The sequence below is a fragment of the Podarcis vaucheri genome, assembly GCF_965113315.1.
Source record: "Podarcis vaucheri genome assembly, chromosome: 6".
Taxonomy (NCBI): Eukaryota; Metazoa; Chordata; class Lepidosauria; order Squamata; family Lacertidae; genus Podarcis; species Podarcis vaucheri.
Window position 1 is genome coordinate 38,268,187 of NC_138764.1, and position 21,375 is coordinate 38,289,561.

At 41.6% G+C, this 21,375-nt stretch overlaps 1 protein-coding gene and 1 long non-coding RNA gene across 2 annotated transcripts in view; one reads left to right on the forward strand and one right to left on the reverse strand.

The window, feature by feature from the left end:
- ADGRL2 (adhesion G protein-coupled receptor L2) overlaps window positions 1–17,372 on the reverse strand; it is a 246,900-nt gene extending 229,528 nt beyond the window's left edge. Inside the window, exon 1 of the mRNA XM_082228074.1 lies at window positions 17,347–17,372. The gene's annotated coding sequence lies outside the window, so the exon portion shown is untranslated. The remainder of the gene's footprint in view (window positions 1–17,346) is intronic.
- The window catches only part of LOC309535252, a 55,058-nt gene continuing 45,071 nt past the window's right edge, over window positions 11,389–21,375 (forward strand). The window contains exon 1 of the long non-coding RNA XR_014221151.1: window positions 11,389–11,593. This is a non-coding gene — a long non-coding RNA (uncharacterized lncRNA). The remainder of the gene's footprint in view (window positions 11,594–21,375) is intronic.

Here is a 21,375-nt window from a genome sequence, read left to right on the forward strand (position 1 = left end):
CTATTTTGGAAATAAAGGATGTAAAGAGAAGAAGTACTCTCTTGCAGCACAAACGAGGTTGTAGAACCTTAAAAATTAACACTTTATTATAGCTTATACTGTTATATGCACTGCTTTTTTTTCTTTCTAAAAAAAATGTTTAGGGGTACTCTTCATTTTCCTACTCATATTGAAATACTGCCCCTCAATGAGGCCAAACATAGATTCACAAAATGTTTAGGGGTATGTGTGTCCCTGCGTCCCCTCCAGAAAAAAACACTGGTTATACGACATATTCTATTCTATTCTATTCTATTCTATTCTATTCTATTCTATTCTATTCTATAGCTTCTGTGCAGTGCAACCCACCATGAGATTCAGGAAGCATGAGATGGAGCATATTATACCTCTGAGCTCTTGACTCTGCCCAAATTAATGAAGATTAAGCTTTTGGAGACCAATGTTTTAACTTTCACTGAATTCACTGAGCACTGGTGGACTCTCCTTCTTTGGAGATTTTTAATCAGAAGCTGGATGCCCATCTTTCACGGATGCTTTAGCGGAGATTCCTGCGATGCAGGACGCTGGACTAGATGACCCTCAGGTTCCCTTCCAACTCTACAATTCTATTATTTTTCCATCTCAGTTTTGCCATCTGTAAAGTGGAATGGCAATGCTCACCACAGGTTTCCTGAAGTTGCTGCACCCAGAAAGTACTATACAAACAACAATAGAAATGATCTTTTCATGTTGCTTCCTGTTCGCAATCATGTGAGTCTTAAATGAGAATGAAGAGCTGTTGGCACCATATTATTGACTTCATTGCGAGCATGCTGAGTTGCATTTTATCTTAAAGAGGTTCGTTATTAATGTGTATACAATTTACATAACTCACTTTCCAATAAGCCCTTTGGCACAATCCTGCTCCTATTGAAGTTAACAGAGCTCTTTCCACAAGCTTCAGAGGATGCTGAGTTTGGCCTCATAAAGCGCCGCTTTGACAAGGCAAGGGAAGCTTTTCATTAGCTATTTGATGTTAACTGTCAATTATCTTCAAATGGCATCAGAAAACGTATTTCTAATAAAAGGGGGACATGGATACGCTACATGATTATATAAAAGTCTGTTTTAAAGCATTTTTAGGTTGACTTTCTGCAATTAAGAAGAAGATGGAAGAGCCAAACGGCACTTAATGTTTGCTCTTTGCTCTTTATTTTATTTTTTTAATGTAAAATCGTTAGCATGGGGCGGGATTCACCAAATTAATTCCATCAGTGGACTCCCTGTGCAAGAGCTTTTGATTGTGTAATGGGGCTTCCCCCTCCTTCCCTTGTGTGCCCCCTGAAATTGCCTGAGGAGGGGGGTATGGGGAGAACCCATAGAATGCACAGAGAGGGATAGGAGGTCATTCCTCTCAAGCTGATAATATTTGTGGGGACAGAACCTTTGCAATAGTATGTTGTTGAATTCCACTTCTAAAAGAAAAACCCCCGGATCATATATGTTTCTAAAAAAAGGTGTGAATTAACCTGGAGACTTGAAAGTGGGTTTTGTTTATTTTTTCCCTATAATATACACTAACTAACATAAAGAGCTACCCTATCCACAAGCCAGTTAAGCTGACTAAAATCAGCTTAATGGAAATGGCAAATCAGCTTCAATCTACATATTTCTATTTAAGTGAATTGTAAATCAAGCTAAGCGACATTTAGGTTTTCCCAATCCACTTTATCACCTCGGTGCAGGAAGAAACAAAGCTAGCGGACTGAAATGCCCACTAACATTATTATTACTGCGTATTATTTATAAACTAATGTAAAGCCACACTAGCTTAACCTACTGAGCGTTGTTGGCTCTTAACCATTAAAAACCAGCACAGCCTGGTTGGGGAGGGGGCTACATATCTTAGGACGGGCTTCCTCAACCTCGGCCCTCCAGATTTTTTGAGACTACAATTCCCATTATCCCTGACTACTGGTTCTGCTAGCTAGGGATAATGGGAGTTGTAGGCCAAAAACCTCTGGAGGGCCGAGGTTGAGGAAGCCTTTCTTAGGACATGACTCCTCCTAGGAACCACCCATCTTCCTCAACTCATTCACCCATTAAGGTAAGGTCTCCATTCAGCCCTGATGAAAATTCTTGGAGAACAAGGAAGTGAGGACTTCTACTGGAAGAAGTAAGACCTATTTTATGTTTTCCATGACACTGTATGTCTTTTAAAAAAAACCTAAACAAAGAAGAAGAGTTTGGAATTGATATCCCGCTTTATCACTACCCTAAGGAGTCTCAAAGTGGCTAACAATCTCCTTTCCCTTCTTCCCCCACAACAAACACTCTGTGAGGTGAGTGGGGCTTAGAGACTTCAGAGAAGTGTGACTGGCCCAAGGTCACCCAGCAGCTGCATGTGGAGGAGCAGGGAAGCGAACCTGGTTCACCAGATTACGAGACTACCGCTCTTAACCACTACACCACACTGGTTCCAAACGAGATAAAAGTATTTTTAAAGCTCTATCATTTTTAAAATAAAAAATATACGATCAAAATCATAATAGTCAACTTATGAATACCAAAACAACCAGCAGAACACAGCACATACTTCCTCATGCCCAGTAAAGCAGCACACAACTGCATTCAGGAGTCATCCTCCCTGAAGGCATCCCTCGAAAGCCACATCTGAACCAAGCAGTGAAAGGAAGCCAAAGATGAAGCCTGGTAAATAAGTACTGGGGAGGATATTAGCAGTGGGCCTAGCAAGCTGGGAAAATAAGCTACTCTTGTGTGTTTTATCGTGTTGGCTGTTTTTATTGGTTACAGTGCTTTTAATACATTGAAGATTTTGTTTCAATTGTTTTATTGGATGGCTTTATTCTTGCTCCTTTGAGACTTGAGTCTTTCTTTGGAGAGGCAGCCTGAGGATTTTGAAACCAAACAAAGCAATCAACCAACCAAATAAATAATAAAACTCTTACACAAGCTCTTACACAATTTTTAAAGAAGCGACTGAAGTTTGGTCAACCTCCGGGAGCCGGGGAAAGAGTTCCCTCTCACTGGCTTACTTCCAGATCCCAAATGGCATGCTGGTCAGTCATTAGTTCTGAATCCAAAGGAAAGTTTTGTGCAACCTTCACCCTAGGATAGATTTGATGATTTTCCAAAAAGCACTGAGCTCAGTGGCCTCAATTATGCTTCGCTGCAACTCCATAATTAGAACTTTCCCCTAATTTCTTTCACATTTATGTACACATGGCTTTTATTACTGACATGGCAAAGCCCAAAGTAAATATACATACATATATATATATATATATATATATATATATATATATATTAGCTCCCCTACTGGGTGAAGAAATATCATCGTGCCCACCGGAGAAACAAATTTGCAAAGAAACTGATGCAGTTCCCTGAGTGCTAGTTTAGAACAGATTTGATACTCTGGATGTGAACTGGTTTAATAATGATTCCAACCTCTCAAGTAATCTAAATAAAGCAAAGTTGCACTTTCCCATGACTGCTGTTCTTTGAGTGGTATTCTGTACAATCATATATACAGCAAGTGTGCAAGCCCATTCATGGCATTGTCTAGAGCTTTAACTCACAAGGCCTTTGGCCAACAGTTTTGGCGCATGCATGTACAGAATGGGAAAAGATAGTAGAGAGAGTGGGAGGTGTGATTGAGGGAGGGACAGAAAAACTACTCAAATACAGTCTCTCTTCCCACAAGAATAGATGGCAAGCATTGAAATGGCACTGAATATACATGACTTAGAGCAGTGATGGCCAAACGGCCCTTCAGCTGTTTTGGGACTACAACTCCCATCATCCCTAGCTAACAGGACCAGTGGTCAGGGATGATGGGAATTGTAGTCCCAAAACAGCTGGAGAGCCAGGTTTGGCCATCACTGACTTAAAGGGAAGCTAGCATTCAAAATGCCCCCATCTAGAAGCACCCATGTTTCCAAAAGAATGTAAAATCCCCCCTACCAAGCAACTCAGCCCAAATTTTTGTTACTGAACTTCCTAGCTCCGACAAAATCTTTTGCTTTTACCAAAGCAAGGTCCCTGTTGAAAGGTTTCTACCTTCATTATTTAATTTCTCTTTTCCCCCTCCAGAGTATGCAGCCAACACAATCAGTTAGAGTTCTTTATTTAGTATGTTTCAGAGAGAAGAACACCTGCTGGCTTCTTTAATAACGAGTTGTCCTTATTTGAGTTATATATGAAAACTATAGCACAGAGGGGAGTTGAGAATAACCTTTACACATTAAAACTGTATTCCATTTTTTGTTTCGTTTTTTAGAAAAAGTCTAGCCTCCATGGTGAAGAGTGCCAGAATAAATTTGTTAAAGCTTTTTTTGGCAGAATAGATAATTTCTGTTGTTGTTGTTGTTGTTGTTGTTGTTGTTGTTGTTGTTGTTGTTGTTGTTGTTTTACACACACACACACACACACACACACACACACACACATATATATATACTATACAGAAAAAGTGAAATTCAATTTCAATCTAGGCTTCTTGAAAACCGAAATGCTAATGTTATTGAAAGGAATGTTTTTCAAAAAGCTTTTAAATAGCATGTCTATGGGCCAGATTTTTTTTGAAGTGTTTATCTTTTCTGGGAGTTTCTTTGAACATGCTGCTCTTTTCAAGTGAATTGACTAAAGGATAGTCATTTAACAGTTGGTAAGTTCCATAGCTTTGTAGGTATTAATAAAGGTCCAAAGTCTACACTTTGAACTGATAAAATCTGGCCTGGGCTGAATGGAAAAGTTTCTTTATTCATTCTGCAGGCTCTTTGCTCGACTCAGGCACAAGACAGATGTATATACCTTGAATGGAAAGTCTAAGCCACCTCTTTTAGGATAGCTCTATAAACTGAAAATTGCATCAAAACCAGACGCAACTGGTTTTTTTCAATTTCCAGGAGAAGTTGACTATGTTGAATGCCAATTGGCAGGCTTTTGTGACAATCATGAAGATACCTCCTCTCTCTTTCCTGTGACAGTGATAAAGTTTCAGAGGAAACTAGGTTTGGCCAAACAAATACCTAGAGTGCCCCCCCTTTGGACTATAGAACTAGACCATAATTCATAAGACAGAACTATTTAGTTTATATTACAAAAAAATGAATATTCTGTGATTTCTGGTTTTCATCTAAGAAGCTGCTTTATATAGGTTCTGACAATTGGTCAGCATGGGCCAATATAATCTCCTCTAGCAGACAGTACATCTCTAATGTATGAGGCAGAACTTTCCAATACCTTACAACATTTCTCCAATGAAATTAGGGATGTCCTATTCAACAACAACAGTTGTATTTATACCTTGCCCATCTGACTGGGTTGCCCCAGCCACTCTGGGCATTTTCCTAAATATATAAAAAAATAATAAAACATTAAACATTTTTTTAAAAAACCTTCCCTATACAGGGCTGCCTTCAGATGTCTTCTAAAGTTTGTCTAGTTTCTTATTTCCTTGGTTCTGGGGTCACATAACTCTATAACCTCCAACATTTCTCCAATGAAAATAGGGATGTCCTAAGTGAAAATGAAATATTCCAGAATCACATTTGAAACTCGAATGGCTTCTGTAAATCCAGGACTGTTCTTGGAAAATAGGGACACAAGGAGGGTCTGGAGGCCTGAGACAGAACCTGGGATCCTTGGCATACAAAATGTTTGCTCAACCATTAAGCAAGCTGAACTTTTTCACATTTGCTGATGTTAGGTCATTTCTGGTGGCTGGACCAACATTGCTCGATGGTGCCAAAAGACCATTCAGCTTTGCAGCTTTCTCTATATTATTCATAGAGAAACTAAAAATGTGCATGTGTTGTGCGGGGGGGGGGAACCCTCCTTTGCTACGCTTGGGTTTGAGAACAGCAATGTCTTCGAAACCACACACAGACAACAATAAGCAGCACCTATGCAAAGATGTCCCCCTTCATGGATCACTGCCTTGCCATGGCGAAGGGGCTTGAAGAACTCAGAGAAGCTATGAACTACGCCGAGCAGGGCACCCAAGATGAACAGGTCATAGTGGAGAGTTTTGACCAAACGTGATCCACCTGGAGTAGGAATCGGCAAGCCACTCCAGTATCCCTGCCAAGAAAACTCCATGGACAAAGACAACAGGCATACAAAAGTTATGACACTGGAAGATGAGCCCCTCAGGTCGGAAGGTGTCCAACATGCTACTGGGGAAGAGCGGAGGACAAGTACAAGTAGATCCAGAGCTGATGAAGCGGCTGGGCCAAAGCCGAAAGGACGCTCAGTTGTGGATATGCATGGAAGCGAAAGGAAAGTCCAATGCTGTAAAGAAAAATATTGCATAGGAACCTGGAATGTAAGAACCATGAACCTGGGTAAGTTGGATGTGGTCAAAAATGAGATGGCAAGAATAAATATTGACATCCTGGGCATCAGTGAGCTAAAATGGACGGGAATGGGCGAATTCAGTTCGGATGACTACCATATCTACTACTGTGGGCAAGAAACCCGTAAGAGAAATGGAGTGGCCCTCATAGTCAACAAAAGAGTGGCAAAAGCTGTACTGGGATGCAGTCTCAAAAATGATAGAATGATCTCGATACGAATCCAAGGCAGACCTTTTAACATCACAGTAATCCAAGTTTATGCACCAACTACTGGTGCTGAAGAAACTGAAATTGACCAGTTCTATGAAGACTTACAAAACCTTATCGAAGTGACACCAAAGAAGGATGTTCTGCTCATTATAGGGGATTGGAATGCTAAAGTAGGGAATCAAGAGATAAAAGGAACAACTGGCAAGTTTGGCCTTGGAGATCAAAACGAAGCAGGGCAAAGGCTAATAGAGTTCTGTCAAGAGAACAAGCTGGTCATCACAAACACGCTTTTCCAACAACACAAGAGACGACTCTACACATGGACATCCCCAGATGGGCAACATCGAAATCAGATTGATTATATTCTCTGCAGCCAAAGATGGAGAAGCTCTATACAGTCAGCAAAAACAAGACCTGGAGCTGACTGTGGCTCAGATCATCAGCTCCTTATAGCAAAATTCAAGCTTAAACTGAAGAAAGTAGGAAAAACCACTGGACAGGTAAGATACAATCTAAACCAAATCCCTTATGAATACACAGTGGAAGTGAGGAACAGGTTTAAGGATTTAGATTTGCTGGACAGAGTGCCTGAAGAACTATGGATGGAGGCTCGCAACATTATACAGGAGGCAGCAACTAAAACCATCCCAATGAAAAAGAAATGCAAGAAAGCAAAGTGGCTGTCCAACGAGGCCTTACAAATAGCGGAGGAGAGAAGGCAAGCAAAATGCGAGGGAGATAGTGAAAGATACAGGAAATTGAATGCAGATTTCCAAAGAACAGCAAGGAGAGACAAGAAGGCCTTCTTAAACGAGCAATGCAAAGAAATAGAGGAAAGCAACAGAATGGGAAGAACCAGAGATCTGTTCAAGAAAATCGGAAATATGAAAGGAACATTTCGTACAAAGATTACCATAATAAAGGACAAAAGTGGTAAAGATCTAACTGAAGCAGAAGACATCAAGAAGAGGTGGCAAGAATACACAGAGGAATTATACCAGAAAGATATGGATGTCTCGTACACCCCAGGTAGTGTGGTTGCTGACCTTGAGCCAGACATCCTGGAGAGTGAAGTCAAATGGGCCTTAGAAAGCACTGCAAATAACAAGGCCAGTGGAAGTGATGGTATTCCAGCTGAACTGTTTAAAATTTTAAAAGATGATGCTGTTAAGGTGCTACACTCAATATGCCAGCAAGTTTGGAAAACTCAGCAGTGGCCAGAGGATTGGAGAAGATCAGTCTACATCCCAATCCCAAAGAAAGGCAGTGCCAAAGAATGCTCCAACTACCGCACAATTTCACTCATTTCACATGCTAGCAAGGTTATGCTTAAAATTCTACAAGGAAGGCTCAAGCAGTATGTGGACCGAGAACTCCCAGAAGTGCAAGCTGGATTTAGAAGAGGCAGAGGAACCAGAGACCAAATTGCAAACATGCGCTGGATTATGGAGAAAGCTAGAGAGTTCCAGAAAGACATCTACTTCTGCTTCATTGACTATGCAAAAGCCTTTGACTGTGTTGACCACAGCAAACTATGGCAAGTTCTTAAAGAAATGGGAGTGCCTGATCACCTCATCTGTCTCCTGCGAAATCTCTATGTGGGACAAGAAGCTACAGTTAGAACTGGATATGGAACAACTGATTGGTTCCAAATTGGGAAAGGAGTACGGCAAGGCTGTATATTGTCTCCCTGCTTATTTAACTTATATGCAGAATTCATCATGCGAAAGGCTGGGCTGGATGAATCCCAAGCCGGAATTAAGATTGCCGGAAGAAATATCAACAACCTCAGATATGCAGATGACACAACCTTGATGGCAGAAAGTGAAGAGGAATTAAAGAACCTTTTATTGAGGGTGAAAGAGGAGAGCGCAAAATATGGTCTGAAGCTCAACATCAAAAAAACGAAGATCATGGCCACTGGGCCCATCACCTCCTGGCAAATAGATGGGGAAGAAATGGAGGCAGTGAGAGATTTTACTTTCTTGGGCTCCATGATCAGTGCAGATGGTGACAGCAGTCACGAAATTAAAAGACGCCTGCTCCTTGGGAGAAAGGCGATGGCAAGCCTAGACAACATCTTAAAAAGCAGAGACATCACCTTGCCAACAAAGGTCCGTATAGTAAAAGCCATGGTTTTCCCAGTAGTGATGTATGGAAGTGAGAGCTGGACCATAAAGAAGGCTGATCGCCGAAGAATTGATGCTTTTGAATTATGGTGCTGGAGGAGACTCTTGAGAGTCCCATGGACTGCAAGAAGATCAAACCTCTCTATTCTGAAGGAAATCAGCCCTGAGTGCTCACTGGAAGGACACATCGTGAAGCTGAGGCTCCAATACTTTGGCCACCTCATGAGAAGAGAGGACTCCCTGGAAAAGACCCTGATGTTGGGAAAGATGGAGGGCACAAGGAGAAGGGGACGACAGAGAATGAGATGGTTGGATGGTGTTCTTGAAGCTACTAGCATGAGTTTGATCAAACTGCGGGAGGCAGTGGAGGACAGAAGTGCCTGGCGTGCTCTGGTCCATGGGGTCACGAAGAGTCGGACACGACTAAACGACTAAACAACAACAACAACAATGCAAAGATGTCAACCTAGCAGTTCAAAAGCATGTCAAAGTGCAAGTAGATAAATAGGTACCACTCCGGCGGGAAGGTAAATGGTGTTTCCGTGTGCTGCTCAGGTTCGCCAGAAGCGGCTTAGTCATGCTGGCCACATGACCCAGAAGCTGTACGCTGGCTCCCTCGGCCAGTAAAGCGAGATGAGTGCCGCAGCCCCAGAGTCATCCGTGACTGGACCTAACCATCAGGGGTCCCTTCACCCTTTATGCAAAGAATGTGCCTGTTATTCTCATGGACCACACAGACCTGAGTTCCCCGCTGTCATTTAAATCACAATGGATAAGCAGAGCCAGGAGCTAGCTCTTTGGAACTGCCAGCATTGAAAATAATGTCTCCTATTAGGATTTCCAGCAGCCAGTTGTATTCCAGCCAGCAACCCACAGCAAACAATAAGGTGCCACAGACAAACACAGACTAAGTGGCAGTCTCCATGAGCTTGTGTACTTTTATCTCTCTTCACAGTTGTGCAATGTTTACATTTTCATTTCGGGCGCCGTCTGGCTACCAAGCCGATGGGTGTGGTGTAGAAACTTAAATAGAAAAGAGAATTCCTTCAATGGCACAGGAGATGTAAAAGCGTCTCAGTGTAAAGATACCAGTAAAGGTTGGTCACACTGGGGCTGCCCAAACTTTGCTGGATTACGAGCCTCGCCATCACCTAAAGAAGAAAAGAAAGAAGAAAGGAAAGCTCTTTCTGAGCCTCCCAAAGCACAACTAAGCTGGCTAAACCAGTGTGGTGCATATCCTCCAACATTTCATATTCCACCGCCATCATCATAATTTTATTATTTATACCCTACCTATCTGGCTGGGTGGCTTCCAACATATATAAAAACATAATAAAATATTGAGCTTTAAAAAGTCTTTCCTATACAGGGCTGCTTTCAAATGTCTTCTAAAGGTTGTACAGTTACTTATCTCCTTGTCACATAACTCCATACCCTCCAACATTTCTCCAATGAAAATAGGGATGTCCTAAGGAAAAGTGGGACATTTCGGGACCAGAATGGCTTCTGTAAAACCAGGAGTGTCACTGAAAAATAGGGACACTAGGACGGTCTGGGAAACAGCTTGTACCTTACATACCTTGTGACCATGGCTCTGTTGAAAGGCCTGCCCACACACTTTGAGCAGCAGTTGCAATGCATTGTGGGAATGCTGGTGAAGGAAAGGAGTCTGCCTGTCTTTTATTGCAAGACCTTGGACTCCCACAGCCTGCCACAAATGGTGGCTAGACCTATAACAACCGGCTAATTATGGCTCCATGGGTGTCAGTAGGACCAACTAACTTTAAGCCCTGGGAAGGAAGAATTTGTGTGTGAATTTGTAGGCTGCTATCCTATACACACTTACCTGGAAGCAAATCCTAATGAACAGTGGGATTTATTTCTAAGTAGACATGAACTGCATAAGGCATTGTAAATCTCCCAAGCTATAAAGATTTCTGGGATTGTTCCATTATCAGGTAACATGGCAAGTTAGGTTGGTTTATAGATAAGGCATATGCGTTCAATTTCTGGCATCTCCAGGTAGGATTGAAAAAGAGTCTCTATGTTGCCATGTTTTTGTTTGTTACCCAAGACTTTTATTTGACTTCCATTTTCTTTTCTTTTCTTGACAGTTGCAAGACAAGCACAAATTTAACAAGTAAACATTTTCCTGTAACAACAGTATCTCCCTACCAAGACAATCCCTGGATGAAAATCTAACTGAGTAATTTGTGAAATGCACAGGAGTCCAACTAAGAAAAAAGTTAACAGCCTAAGTTGCTGCAGAATGCTTATTTCTACCTTGTCCTTATCCAGTTTGGTGGGTGAAAATTTATACTTCAGAATTGACCCTCCCATGTTCACAATTTTCTCCAAACTTGTAGGGTTCTCCCCTGTCCTCATTATTAATTATACACTACAAAAGTTACTTTTGCATACCATCTTGTATTCTGTGCCCCCTTTCTTCTCTCTGCACTATTAAAAGTGTGCCACATGATAGGTTTTTTTTTCTAGCAGAGGAGTGAAGAGATGTTTACATTCAATTTGACTCAGCTTTAAAAAAAAAGGTGATGATCTTTTCGATCATTACTGACAAAACTGTATTTTACTGGAGAGAAAACAAATGATTTGACCTTGCGAGCCACATAATACATCTCAAAAACAAATCTGCAGTGCCTTCTTTTTTTAATAGTTGTGATTTGCATAGCTGAACTTTGAATGCACAAAGCCATAAATAGTTGTGGAGCTCAAGCTGGCATATAGCCCAGCTATGGTAGGGTGCCAGACAATTGGGGCAGCCGCACATCAAGTAAGCTATTTGGTCGAACAAGGTGATGTCTGACAAAGAGGTTACAAAGCTGGAGACAAGAACTTGTCATTTATCGGGATAATCTACAGTTGATAAGCTGCACAGTGAATGAACTACCTCCTGAAAAATACGAAGGAGAGAGAGAGAGAGAGAGAGAGAGAGAGAGAGAGGAGCCTATCCATCTATTGTTTTTACTAATTAAGATGAATTTCATTCCTTAAAAATGAACTGAACAGTTAAGTGACACTAGCATCCCCAAAGCTATTTCTAATGTATAAGAAGAAATATAGATATTTTACATTTCTCTGAGAGGTAAAAGCCACAATCTAACATGGTTTGCAGGAATTTACAGACGTTCCCATGAAAGTGTTATTGTTTATTTATTATTTACATAGCAGCGCTAATGTATATGATATTGTTTCAGTTAACAACAACAGCAGCAGCAGCAGCAGCCTGTTCTGAGGATCTTACAATCTAAGCTGTGTGCTGGAATGCATGTGGTATATGCATGGACCGGAGAGCATGAATGGAAGTTTTTAACCTTAAAAAATAATAATATTGCTGATATGTAATGAAATTCTCGGCAGTATATGGTCTGCATTTAACATTTACAGGTATCAGATCATTCATTAGCATACAGAGTGCAGGAAAAACGTTTTGATTAAAACCTAGAATGCTTTGACTATTCATAGTAATGTGCATTTAATCTTTATTCATTAAGCACAGCAAGAGGTGGAAATGAGAAAGAAAGTGTGTTTTGTTAAAGGTGCAGATTAATTACATTCCACAATTTATTTTCTTTGGCTATCTGACATTTATCACCCTACATATGATCTAGAAACAATAACAACAACAACAAAATCCCTTAAAGCAAAACAAAAACACTCTTAACTACATCAATGGAAATGATATGGGTGAGTTCAGTTTGGGTTTTATTATGTGAAAAAAATATCAAACGAATGGTTTAATGACCCTGAACACAAGTCCAGAAGTGAGAATAAATGAGAAATTGACTAACAACCTCATTTTAATATTCAGTGTTCTGTTAATGAATAGACAGATATATTTTTTTGGCAAAAAAACTAGCACTTTGTCCAGGATTCAGCCTCAGAAGTAAAAGGTAATCATGCAAAGTCTCATTCTTGCTCACCCCACCCCAAACACTAAACATCATTCTACCCTGCCACACACTAATAACTGTGGTCTTCTTGGTTTATCCGCTCAGAGTCAAACTAGCTGTGACCAGATCTGTGATTAAGATTGTGTATGTATGTATGTGGGGGTGGGGGAACCTAATCAGTAGCCTCCTGTGGCCGCTTTGAAAGTTGGGAACATGACGTGCTGAAAAAGTTTGTGGAATTCTTTTCTCCCTTTCCCCAGTGTAAATCCTCCCCCTATTTGTTGCCGGGGGGGGGGGGGGGAATCCCCGCATAGCACCTCTTAGATCACATCCATACCATACACAGAATCAAAGAATAATCTGAAGCACATTTAGCACACTTTTATAGCACAAGGCTGACCACAAAGAACTATAGATTATTGTCCAGGGTGCTGGGAGTTGTAGCTTTGTGTGGAGTAAGGTACAGTTTAAATGTGTGCTAAATGCACTTCAAATGTACAGTGCAGATCTGATCACAGTGCTTACCTGTTCAGTTGGAGGCAAAACTACATATTATCTCAGCAAATGCTTATTCCCAAACCTGTTTGTCAAGATGCCTGAATGCAAGGCTTAGTAAGTTACAAGAGAGAGTTGGAAAGCAGGAAGGAAGAGGTGCTTAATCACACCAATGTCCACCCAAGATCATTTTCCTTCATCGGGTAGAGACTGAAAGGAAACCTAACTCAGGGGGAGGAGGGGGGAACTTTTAGAAGCATTTTTAGGGGAGAGCGGTGGGCATGGGAAAGGTTAAGGATCCCACTTGCCTACTTTTTTCTGTTCTTCCCTGTATTAATGCGATTACAGCAAAAAATAGGTTTGGGAGCATATGTTTGCTACAATAGCATGTGATTCTGTCCTCAGTAAATATACTTCTTGCAAATGCCCTTCCCCACATGAGTGATATTGGGTAGAAAGTGTTGTTGTAGTGACCAAGGCCTCGGGGGAGATGAGTTCGAATCCCCACTCAGTTATGAAGCTCACTAGGTGATCTTGGGCCAGTAACTCTCTATTAGGCTAACCAACTTCACCAGGTGGTTGTGCAAATTAAAGGGGGTGTGTGACGGTGGGCTGTGCAGATTGTCCTGAGCTTCTTGGAGAAAGAGTAAGACAAAAATAAAATAAAAACATAAAATGACTTTGTAGTTCAGCTTCATGCTTCTTAGCAAACTGTAAATATTTAGCAAATAATAAAAGACGATGATGCACATGATCATGTGGAAATGAGGACTAATTCTTTGTTCCAGAATCTGTAGGATACAATGAGAGGAATGAATAGCTCAGCCCTGCTTCCTTCCCCTGGCCTGGAATGAGCTTCTTCATGTGGACACACCTTCCATTGTTTGAGCAAACAATGCTCACAGAGCCAGTTCTTCTGTTTCTCTGGCTTATCCTGCACTGCAGGCAATGTGGAAGAAGGAAAGATGTAAAAAGAACACCCTCAATGACCTAGATCATATTGGGGGCAGTCAGAAATTGTCATCTATGCCCTGATCATTCCTGGGAGCTCTAGAACCACACTGAAGGAGAACCCAAGCAGCATCTGAAAGCAAGATGGAGCCACAAGTTTAGAGTGAAGATGATCTGAGTGAGTCAGTGAGAAGAGTGGGCCTGTTTTCTGGTTCAGGAAGTGCTTCATTGAAAAGTGCCAGGGCGTGCGAGCCTTTATCCAATGGGAGGCTGCTCAGTGGTGTGGGAAAGATAAGGGAACCTGTCTAGCCTCACACACCCACTCGGATTACGAATAATATTGATATCTTCCGGGGCCAAGCCATAAGAATGAAATAGCACCTGTGGCAATGCCTTGGGAAGTCCTGCCTCAAATTAATTCTTGCTACCAGGAATGGTTGTATGGGAGAAAAAGGAAAGAAGAGGGGGGTCATACTGAAACGTGTGGTGGGGGTGAGCCTGGGTCTGGAAGGGTAAGCTACAAAGAATAAATAATAGAATTGTAGAGTTGTAAGGGACCATCAAGGTTCATCTAGTCCAAAACCTTGCAAACAGGTAAAAAAGGGTAAAGGTAAAGGACCCCTGGGTGGTTATACCCAGTCAAAGGTGACTATGGGGTTGCAGTGCTCATCTCGCTTTCAGACCGACAGCTTTCCAAATCATGTGGCTAACATGACTAAACCGCTTCTGGCGCAACGGAACACCATGATGGAAACTAGAACGCATGGAAACACCATTTACCTTCCCACCATAGCAGTACCTATTTATCTACTTGCACTGGTGTGCTTTCAAACTGCTAGGTTGGCAGGAGCTGGGGCAGAGCAATGGGAGCTCACTCCGTCACGGGGATATGAACTGCCAACCTTCTGATCAGCAAGCCCAAGAGGCTCAGTGGTTTAGACCACAGCGCCACCCACATCGCACTTGCAAATGCAGGAAACTCAACACACAGTTCCCCATCCGCTTTGAAACCAGACCCTGCTTAGCTTTGCTAATGCACTAGCAGATTTATTGCTAGCCCCTACACAGAGCAACTTGAATAGTCACCAGAAATACTTGCTTTAAGATGCTAGTGACCTCTGGGTGCCTCGGTTTATGCTCCCCGGTTTTCAGGACAGAGTGACAATTAAGCTTTGCTTATCGTTTGTCTGCCTCTGTACCACTTTGAATAAAATGTCCTTTGGAGTTTTTCATATGGCACTGGGTGCATCTCTTTGCTGATTCATTTTCTGTGATAGTCTCACTGAAACGATTCTTAAGTGTGACACCCTTCTCTCTGAAAGTCAGCCTTGGCAATACACCTACTGACCCGGTTCTCCCACTTCTTTCACCATAGGAAAGCTTTGGCAGCCAACCAAGACAATGAGACAGCTCCTTGTTTTATATATAGTCCTCAGCCCTGACATGGATAGAAGTGATTCATTTTGCACCTAAAGACAAAGGATTCTCTCGTTCTGTACTGTTCACCCCGAAAAACCTCATGCGTTGCCAACATAAACTAAAGTTTCCAAGGATGCAGGGATAATAATAATAATAATAATAATAATAATAATAAGCCACCCATCTGACTAGGTTGCCCCAGCCACTCTGGGTGGCTTCCAGCAAATTAAAATATCAAACATCTTTCAAATGTCTTCTAAAAGTCAGATAGTTGTTTATTTGATGGGAGGGCATTCCACAACTGAGAAGGCCCTCCACCTGGTTCCCTCTAACCTCACTTCTCGCATTAGGGGTGGCTTTTGCAGGTGAAGGCATTATATGATCTGTATTGATAGTTACCTCATGCCAATAGGCCCATTTGTATGCAAAGGATACAGGGTCTTTGACAGTACTCAAGGTGAGGCCTGAGTCAGTACACACCAGCATAGCATGGGGCAGAGGATACTGAGATCACGGGTGGTGTGTGCTATCTAAGAGTTAGTTGGGCTCTGTGATCACATTTTGGACTTGCACACTACAGTCTCCTGGGGAAGCACAATATATCGAGTCACTCCCTACCACAAAAGCTCCCTAGCCTGTCTACAGCGAATCAACAAAGATATCTAACTTTTATTTCACACACACACACACACACACACACACACACACACACACACACACACAAACCCCTCCTCCAGTCTTGAAACCATGTTATAGGTTTTCTTAAATCCCGTGAACGCCTCTGCTTTTGTATCAAAGACAACAGAAAATCAGCTTGGCACACATTTTAAGCCCTCCATTGTTTTAATGCATCTTTGCATTTAAGTTCTTGAATAATTGCCTTTTTTTGAAAAGTTTCTTCTGGGATTAGACAGGAAAGCTTTCAGCTGTAAGACTAAGAAGAGGTTACATTAGTGCTTGGAAGAAACTACTTTTTTCCAGCAATATTTTTCCCCATTGTCAAAACAGTTCAAATGCATGATGGCTTTATGTTTATTTCCAACCAAATGTTTGAGGAATGAGATGATGTTGAGGTGGGGAATAGAGGCCTATTTCAAGAGCTGTTGAACACAAGTCTCCTTAACAGTTGGTTTATCTCATTCAGGCTCCTTTTCTATGAAGTCTCATTTTAAGGTGACCTTTTCACGTACAATATGATGAATTTTTCATTTTATTTGATTGCAAAGATGCTATGATCAAAGAGTAGAATAAATATTGCCTTTTTCCCAGTCTTGGGGTAGTGCTGGGGAGAACCTTAGAAAATATCTGGGTGTTGTTGTTTTTTACAAAATGGTAGCATGCAGCTTTTACTCAGGATGTGGTGTCTATATTCTGAAAATATACCATTTTAAATTCACATATGCAGCAAAACCCTGGTGGAACATAAATAAGGATCAATTTTTATACAGTTCAACACTGTAAAACATTATATAGGCCTAACCCTCTCTCAATCTAAAGCAGAGATACAATTCCTCTCTCAACTGATAGAACGTAAACCATATTTATGTGTGTGGGTATGTATATATTACAATAAATTATGCAGCAAAACACATTGGCGAACACACCAGGTTTCTAAAGCATTTCCAGCAGAGATGGTAAATCTTTATGTTTCTGTAGAAACAACAACCAAAAATACTAGACAAAAATTAGATGGGAATTTTAAAGAGGGCTTTACAGGGTTTAAATATTCAGATGTTTATAGCTGCATGAATAATACCCTTATCAAGTTGCATATTTATTTTTAAGTGAATTTTCATTATTTTCAAATGACAATTTTGCTTGTTCTCCTTTGTATTCATTGGTGTCAGATACAGAAAATAGTTTTCTGCTTACCATTCTGGGGAAGATGAAATTTATCATTGTGCCAAAAGTACCCTGGAAAGCAAAGAAATGTTATTAGTTATTATGCCCTTATCCATGGGGAGCCTAACTCCCCAAACATCAGCATCCACACGCACAAATGAAACAAACCAATAGCTAGAAACACAAAACAAAGCAAAACACAAAACAAAGTGTCTCCCAGAAACATCCTATATCTATTTAGGAAGCCCTAGTTAAATTCTGTGGGTGCTCAGGGCCCCTGAAAGTAATCACAAAAATCAGAGTATACATTATATTTTGTATTATTATATATTATTATATTCTTGCTTTTCAAGCAGGCTCCACAGAGTGAATTACATAGAAATGGCCACACAATAATCATCAATTGAAATGATTGAATGAACAGCAAAGAGAAGTTTCAAGGGTGAAGGAGGACCAAATCTAAGAGCAAAATGGTTCTTCAGCAGCCACGAGGTGTGGTTGTCAGGGCTGGGTGGCAGGGAAACCATCTCAACTGGAACAACTGGAATGAGAGGGTGGGCAGCTCTCCAGGCTGTTCCATCATCTCCCCCACCCCAGGGCAAGATGGTGTTTGAGGAAGGAGATGCACTGGGATGACTTCCATCTTTTAAAGTCTTTGGTGAGCTTTTTCCACATTTGTGCAAAGACAGGCTAACAAAAAGGCTAGAACCCAGTTTAACCACATGTTGCAGCTTGAAGATGCCATGTTTATCATTTGATTTATACCCCACCTTTCATCCAATGAGCTCAAGGTGGCATACTTGGCTCTCTGTGTCCTCCTTTTGTCTTCACAATGACCCTCTAAGGTAGGTTAAGCTGAGAGGCAACAACCACCCCCAAGTCACTCAGTGAGCTTCATGGCTGAGCGGGGATTTGAACCCTTTCCCCTCAGGTCTTAGTCCATCACTCTAACCATGGCACCATACTGGCTCTCATTACGTTTCTAACCATAGTCATATTCACAATGTGATGAGAAGCAACTGGGACCTCGGCTGAAAACATTCACAAGTAAAGGATCCACCTGGGCATCTGTCAAAGGACAGCTGAAATACGTCACTTATGGGGGGGTATGTGTGTTCAGAGAAGACATTATGGTCATGCGAATTTGCCCTATGTTGAAAATCAATGCTGCTGCTTTTTGCATTAGATTGAAGCCACAGCTATGAATCAATTTGTGGACTTTCCATTCTCCTACACTTTTTAAAGCCATTAGTACTTCAGATTCATTTGTGTATCACATATTTATTCTATTCTTCCAAAGAGCTCAAAGCAGTATATATAGGATTGTCCCTGAAAGGCAGGTCAGGTTAAATAGTGACTAATAACCCACTGAGTTTCACGGCCAAGTGGAAATATGAACCTGAATTTGCTACATCCAAGCCCAAGACCCTAGCCATTATTAGACAAGCAATAGCCCTGTTTTAAAATTCCTCCAGATTGCACAGAGAATCTGATGTTTTATGTGACAATGGACCCAAGGCAAAGGTCCCTTTCACTCTAGCTCATTCAGGAAATCACAGCTCATTTAGCACCACCAACTTGGTATGATACAGTAGAAAACAGAAAAATTATGCTGTCTTTCTTTAACCAGCTTACAGTATATATGGTGGGTCAGACAGGGATGCAAAGAGAAATCTGTAGCTGAAACTGAACAGTGAGAAAAGGGAAGGCGGTCAGTAGAACAGGAACTACTAGACATTCTCATGGTTAGGTACAAGTTTGTGGGTGGCTGCTTAACTTACTTTTGAGGTGACTAAGGGTGCATGTGAGTAAGGGAGTTTCCTTTCTTTCATTCTGCAAATCAGCTCTCACCAATGGTTGGTCTGGTACTTTGTAACCTTCCCAGTTGCCCACACTTCAATTAAATTCCGGGGAAAGGGATCATGAGGTAATATCTCTCATGGGCCTTTTTCAGATCAGGAAGCATGGAGACTTGGCTGCAGAGTGCTTGAGAAATGTTTACCGGAAAGAAATTCTCTCTCTCTCTCTCTCTCTCTCTCTCTCTCTCTCTCTCACACACACACACACACACACACACACACCCTTGGCTATCTTGCAGCAATAAGGTGATCTCAAAACTTTGTGCTCACAGAAATTCTAAATAAACTCTAAAGTGCCTTGAAGATGAGGCAGAAAAAAATGGAGGCTTCTTTTGTGAAATTGGAGGACAGATTTGAAACATGGAATCCAAACACCACAGAGACCAAGAAAAACCCACATTGTCTAACTGTAGTTGTTAAGCATCTAGCTTTGTTGAGGCAGTTGCTTTCATTTCTCCTAGTTTACTACTCAGGTCTTGCCTAGTGGATTGGCCATCAGCTAGGGACTGTGGGAGCAAGTCACTGTGTTCCTTATGGGAAAAGGAACCAACTAGGGTTGCCACCCATCTTATAAAAAATGGGATTGTCACACTTTGCGACCACAGTTTCCCTTGTCCTGTTTGGCCCCCAAACAGGATGCCTTTTGTCCTGTTTTCAAATAATAATAATAATAATAATAATAATAATAAATAAATCAGCATTTGTGTGTCCCCCCTACCTTGCTTGTCTCGTGCAGCCTAGCTTGCTAGGTGCCTAGGAAGTTGAGCCCACCCTTCCCTCCAAAGCTGGATGATTGACACTCCGGGCTAGGCAACAGGGGAGCCAGCGCTCAGTGGAAGAACATGTGTCCTGCATGCAGAACATCCCACATTCAATTCCACAAGTGACTCACTGGGTGGAGTGGAACAGCAACACCAGCTTCCCAGTAGGTGGATTAATGTTGCTTACCTGGAAGGGGAGAGGGAAGGGCAAGGTGGCGATGAGGTTAATGCAGTGCGAGGAGTGCCCAATTTCCCCCACCACTGCATTTGAAGTGCGCCAATCTCCTGGCCACTTCACCTATCCCTCCCAGTAAGCAAAAGCAACCCACCTGCTGGGGAGCTAGCATAGTGGATCCTTCCCCGCCCCTAGTGATCCACTTCTGCTGACATCTCCAGTTGAAATGCTCAGGTGGCAGGTGATGCAAAGACCACGGAAAGCTGCATGGAGATTCAGAATGTAATACCGGATTAGATGAACAAACAGCCTCTTCTGAAAATAATGCAGTTTCTTATGTCCATGACACTGCAACTGGTATCAGTGCACCGCACCCAGTCTGAGTACATCAGTTCCAAACTTAGAAATGCATCATCATTGTTTTGCTGATATTACCTGTGTAGCAATGGCTACTGAATCCACATAGCCAGGTCCCACCCTGCACTAATAACACTGGAAAGAGAGAGGTCACGTAGCCTTCTCCACCTGTATTGCACCTGCCCAAAGGCGGTGGCAGGGTAGGAAATAACCACAGCCTCCACCCATCCAATGTGGTTTCGCTGCTTCAAAATCTTACTAACCTAGAATGTAATCCGGCTACACTAAAGTGGGAAGCACACTTGGTTTTGTTTCTTCTTCTTCTCCCTAAGATAAAACATGTAATTAAACTAAATTCCTTTCTGAATTTAGTCTTGAATTTTAAGGCGCATACTGCTTGATGTCTCTTGTGACATTCTGTGCTATAAATTCTTTGGCACTTGGGCTACCTGGCCACCCTAGAACTCATCACGCTAAAGTGCTTCACCGGGCTGCCAATTATTTTCTGGAATTACTAGTCCAACCCCATGACAACATTTTTTAAAGTTGTTGCTTTCCAACACTTTTTCTTCTTCTTCTTCTATTAACATTTCAGCCTGACCAATGTATGCTAGCTTACTGCTCATACCACTAAATGCAATGAACTCCCTGCACCTTATAAGCCTCATAAGGTCACATTTACTCCTTGCACTTCATAAATCAATAAACACATTCAAAAGTTCTTGTTGTTGTTTTTTAATCGACAGTTCCTGAAGAGGGCAGTACGTTCTAGATATTATTGAATCATAATCTAAGACGTGACAGCCAGGCTTTACTGTACTGTAAGTAAGAGAGTGAAAAAACATATAGCTGGATATTTTGTGTAGCAGTTCCCATGGAACAATAAACCAGATCAGGCTGTTACAAG